Below are 5,949 nucleotides of genomic sequence, written 5' to 3'. Positions count from 1 at the left end.
CTGGGACAGGGGAGGGTCAGGCTGGGGGTTAGGGAAAGGTTCTGCCCCCAGAGGGTGGTCGGGCACTGGGACAGGCTCCCCAGGGCAGTGGTCATGGCACCGAGCCTGCCAGAGTTCAAGGAGCCTTTGGACGGTGCTCTCGGACGCAGGGTCTGATTTTTGGGTGGCCCTTGTGTGGAGCCAGAAGTTGGCCGTGATGGTCCTTGGGGGTCCCTTCCAACCCAAAATACGCTATGATTTGGTTATTAACGAACGAAAGCTGATACATGGTACAATTACAACAGACATCATTAAAACGTGTGGAACAATCAGCCTCTGCTCTTCAAATAAAAATCAGAAAGTGTTTTTTGTGTTTTTCTTTTGTTTGTTTTTTGTTTGTTTGTTTGTTTTTCCTAGTTTTAGGCCTCCAGACCTGTTTCACCTGGAAGTTGCAGCGAGTCCAGTGTGAACCCGCTGCTCTTGGGAGTCATTAAAAACGTTTTACCCTCACCTTGAGTTTTTGCTGAAGTAAAAAAATGCCCCTTTTTTTTTTTTAGAGGTAGTGCAGTTGTCTTGCTGAGTGGGTTTTGAGGATGGATACTGTCACCTTCCAAGGTGGCATTAGTCTGGATGCTGAACCTTGAGGGCTTGAGAGGGTGTTTGTTATTTCCCCAAGTTTTATGGTATAAAACTTGTGGAAATAATGGAATTAATATGTGGAAATACCCCTAGAGGTGATTGGATTTTGGCAGTAGTGTTTTGTGCCACAGGAAAAGTGGAAAATAATCAAATTTTTAATTAAAAGGAAAAAAAAAGACTTTTGGAGGCCTTCTTTCTAGAAGCACTTGTTATTTGAGAGGACAATGGAAGTGAATCTCAGCTTTTCCAGGTTTGTTTTTCTGTTCACCTTTTCGCTGGTGGCCTTTGCTTCCTCCAGTTCAATGGTATGATTTCCTCCCTGGGATTTAAAAGTGGGCGTAAGAAAACTGGCAATGGGCAAGGGCAATCACCCATGCAGGGAGGTCAAGGAGAAGCCGGCTGGATAGGTATTTATTCCTAAGGTTACCAACAGTGAAAATGAAACCATCAGTGTTTTTATTGACACAGATACGTATAAGTGACTGCAGTGAATCCTGCACCAAAGGGAAGTGGTGAAACGTCTCTCTTGCATATACCTGACCGAGTCCTGAGAGCAGCAGCCGGCTTTTCATTCACATGGCGTGTAGGGATTACGCCTGTTTGGCAGCTGTTTCTCCAAAAGAGGATAAAAGTGGGTCGGGTTAGGGTCACTGTCCTACTGATGTTCTCCTGGAGGAGCCAGCAGAGCTGAAGGGTACAGAAAGGCAAAGGTGGTGCAGCCTCTTGAAGGTCCGCAGTGAGTCTCATCCGCCACCTGTTGCCCCCTTGCTTGGCTTTGCTCAGCGTGGAGGAGTTCCTCAGTCCTCACCGTGCCAAACAAGCGTCACCTCTCACCGCTGCCAGCTGTCTAGAAGCAAAGTGCCGCTGGAGTGAGCTGCTTTTATTCTCCACATACAATTAATTGTCAATTAAATCCGAGGAGCAGGGCTGCCTATGCAATATTGTCTGCTTGTACTCTGAAGCCGGTTGATGTCAATCCAACTCCCTCCACTCCTTAAGCCTATTTACTCCTGTGTCCACTGTGAAATAAAGCCAAATGCTACTGCAGTCCAGAGCATGTTTTCAAGGGTGTGGGAGTCTGTATACCGTCCATGGTTTTAGTCTGAGGTTGTTCTCACAAATGTAGAGCAGTTTATTACATGAATGAAGAACTCGGTATACGTGGGGTCCAGTATTTAATGAAAAGGACCACATTGTGTGTCTCATGGATTTTCAGAGTGGTCAGTTCTTACAAATTAATTGCTAACCCCCCAAGATAGACGACTTTTTTTTTTTTTTTTTTTTTCACATTTTGTTTTGAAATCCCTTGATTCAGGTATTTTCCCAACCATCCTGCTACTGCCAAGGACTTGCTTGTCCCTGTAAGACACTTCTCTAGAGATGCCTGGGTTATTACCAGTTTCTAGACTGATCATACACCTAAATGCAAGTGAGTGTAATTATTTCTTGGAATGCTTTGAAGGAAATAGTCTCTTGTGGTGGGCACAGTTCACGTATTCCGGTGGGATTCCTTCTGCTGGAAGGATTCCCACTTCTGCTCAGATCACACGAGTCGACATTTACCAGCCCAAAATCATGTTTTAGCACAAGCCATATTAAGATAAAAATCAGTGGAAGTTATTTACATGCTCAGCTCCTGAATCCCCATCCCTCTGTCAAAAGTTTATTAAGACAGAGTTTAGGAAAAATGCAAGAAAACCATGTTTAATCTACTTACCCAAGACTAATTCCAAAGGGCTTCTTTTTCTAACTCTGTATTTAGTTGACAGATTGTATATGCTATACCTAATCCGTGCAAACTGTCCTGATGCTTCGCTAAGCCCTTGTAGATCTTCAGTCTTACGTGTGGCAGGAATGTCCTTTTGAGCCCATCTGGGCAATGCTCGACTCTGGGAACTTGTTCAAATGTGACCCTTATTACCCATATACTGGCATAAACTTGTTAACTGTGCTCTGCACAATCACACAACTGGGAACTGCTGTTTGCAGCGCATTACCTGCTTTTGTTTTGAGACTAGATAATGAGAGTTAGGATATAATTGGGGATAACAAAAGCTTTGGAGTCTGTCTTTCAGCGCCAGCCTGAGACTCAGAAGACTGGCATTTCTGTGCAAGGCTTGAGATTTCTGAAGTGAAAAATCACTGAATACAAAATAAGGAAACCAGGCTGAGCGTGGCATATACGTGGGTCAGAGGACAGCCTGAGGGGCACATCTGTATTGTATGCAAATTCCGCAGTGCAGACCTGAGGCTGTGCTTCAGTCCAAATTTGCTGATTGCTTACATTACCAACCCACATTCAGACAGTCCTGCAGTGAGATTCGGGGCATCCTTTTGTAATCAGAGATGAGGTTTGTAGCTAGCCTTTATAAAGGTTACTGGTGTGGATAATGTGAATACTAAATGCTGGAGGAGCAGGTCTCCCTGGGACAGTGACATGCACAGTAAAAATCAGGGTAAAAAATAAATAAATAAATAAATAAAACATACTAAGTTTCATCTCCCTGCCCCACAAATGCAGACAGAAGATAGCGAGGATGGCAGTACCGGCTCAGACCTGAGGTCATTGAGTCCGATGGCTTCACTTTAGCAGTGGTCAATGGTAGATGGAAGAGTAGAAAGACGAGGAAAATATACTGAGATACTTCCCTGATACAGTCTCCAGACCTGCGATGAGCCAAAGGTAGAATCTTAGGCTTAGACACACAAGAAACATATGCAGGAGAAGAGGGCAGGAATTCATGGAGGACGTAGCAGGATCTGCTGTCACACAATGGAAGGAGCTAATGCGCAGCAGAGACAGTGGGACTCAGTGAATCAGAAGACCAAAGAAGTTGTTGTAGAAGAATTAAGACTTTTCAGGATACTATAATCTCAATCACAGAGAGCACTGAAGAAGGGTGGCTTGCCAAAAAAAAAAAAAAATGTGTTTCAGAAGCTGATTGGTATGTGTTTGTAAAAACAAAATGCATGTTAAAAATGCAAATAATTCAGCAGTATTTTAACTCTGTTCCAGTTAAGTAATTTCTCAATATTTTATGGCACGTGTGTGGTTTTTTGACATTGAAATTGTTTTGCATTGATTTTTTTCATCACTATTGAAAGGCTTGAGGCTGATATATCCAGAAGTCATGCTTTCTTAAATGCAAACACATTAATTTTACTTTTAAAAAATGAAGAATAAGAACAGCTATTTCATTGTACCTAGATTTCTTCAAACGTGGACTGAGCACACTCCATTTTGTAGACTGCATATGCTAGCTACCTAAGGGTTGTCAATTATGTTATGCTATAAAAGGCACAGCACTTAGGGGGCTGTCAATCAAGTCTGTTGTGAGAGAGGCTTCAAGAATCATTATTCCAACAGTATTTATTGAATATAAAAATAAAACAAATTTACGTGAAAACACTGAGTACAGATGGATCATATTTCATGTTATTGTGAGAGGGGTTAGGAGTGAGCACAAAAAGAGGAGAGGTGACATCACCAGAGACCTGTGCGTGTGAAGCAGTGCCCTCTGGTTTCTCCTTCAGACAGCTTTCCTTCTTCCCGAAGGAAGGTGGTACCCAAATCCCACTGACTTCAGTGCACTTTGGATCACAGCCCCGCATCTGTTTCATCTTTTCTTCACAGTACGAGCGCTGGTGTTCTTTTTATTTTCCCTCCACACACCACACACACACACAGCTGATGTGTATCTTTGAGCACTGCGAAGCTTCTTGGGGAGTGTTCCTTTCCGTAGCGTTATGTTCCAGCTCTACCATGATTTATGTGCTCGAGTAACCCCCATTGAATTTACAAACAGTTCTCAGAAGGAAAGAGAACTTATATGGATGTAATTTGGAGGCATCTGAAGACAGTTTTATTCCACATGGATGCCAGAGTCAGCCCAAAGAGATCCAAATGCAGTGTCTGGGCCTATTTTTAGTTGGCAAGTGCTTTTAGACTATGTAACGTGTCTTTGTCATTTGTCTACCATACGCTTTGCCTCCATATGTTTATCACTGTTGCTATTGCTGATTCAGTATTTCAATAATAGAATCACTCAGAGCTATGCTTTCGACTTGGTTTTTCATCAGACTTTTTATCCCTGTATAATTAGACTAATGTCATTACTGATCCTAGAAGCAGCTCGGAGTCACAGCTGACATTAGACCCATAAGCTGCATCTATAGAGCTAAATAAAGGAGGCCAGCGACCAAGAGACCTTGATTGAGTCACATTGGTGCTGATTAGAGCTGCCTTCCCTGAGCAGTGATGCTGGCTGGAACAGCCCCAAATGGAACCAGAAATACAAATAATCTCCCTCGCCCATAGACAGAGCAGTTGTAATTTTATCTCTTCATCACACAGAAGGAAATTTATTGCTCTTCCCATTACTGAACCTTCTCAGATTTATAAACTTTCCATTATTGATTTTTCTAAGTACTGGAGACGTACATATATTCAGAATAAATGGAAGAAAGCAGTGATTTCTCAAATTGTATATGCTTCCCAAGATCCACTTACAGATAGGGAGCAGACACTGTTAAGTCCTGCCTACCTCACAAGATAACCAGAAAATACCTCTTAAATTATGCCCTCCTGGAACGATGCGAGGAATTTGTCTGTGTGCAGTTTACGGATGCTATTCGAGGTTGGGGACTCCATATATATATATCTCTGTCAGGCTGCAAGCTCTGTCTTGGTTATAAGGCTGGGATTCTCCTTACTGTGGTCTCACATCTTTCCTGCTGGACTGAAATTCATGCAGGGTGCAGGCACGGAGCAGTAAGCAGTTGATGCCCAAGTGCTATCTATCCCATGGAGCGCTGTAGTCCTAGGCACTGAGTTACTCCCATGGAGGAGGTCAGGTTGTTGAGAACATTGTCACCTTGGCCACAAACTAATCTGGCAGGAGACTGCATTCACCTGCTGAAAGCTGAACAGGAACTGAGAAGTCACTAAACAACACAAGTGTTCTCTGGGCCACCTTCAGCAGCTCAAGAATAGAGGGAGAAGATGCCACCTGCATATGACGAAGCAGCGCAAATCTGCCCTTCTGGTGTATTCATGTACTCTGCCAGGAGCTTCCAGCAGAACCGGGCATAAGAACAAGGGGTTTTGGTTGTTGCTTTTCCAGAAGGTGCCTTTTCCAGAAGTGCTTTATCTTTTACAGAAGGAAATGGTGTCACCTCAAATTGTGTAGAAGATGGGCGTTGTATTGGTCTTCCCCTGCATTCCTCCAGAAGAAGAAAAGGTAAGTTTCACCCTCTCAGTGAGTATCAGAAAAGAGTATCAGAAAAGAAAGCTGTGCATTCTTTACCTTGGAGTATTTTTGGAGCTTGGGA

The sequence above is a fragment of the Oxyura jamaicensis genome, chromosome 1, assembly GCF_011077185.1.
Source record: "Oxyura jamaicensis isolate SHBP4307 breed ruddy duck chromosome 1, BPBGC_Ojam_1.0, whole genome shotgun sequence".
In the NCBI taxonomy this organism is placed as follows: Eukaryota; Metazoa; Chordata; class Aves; order Anseriformes; family Anatidae; genus Oxyura; species Oxyura jamaicensis.
Note: the sequence above shows the minus strand (reverse complement) of the source record.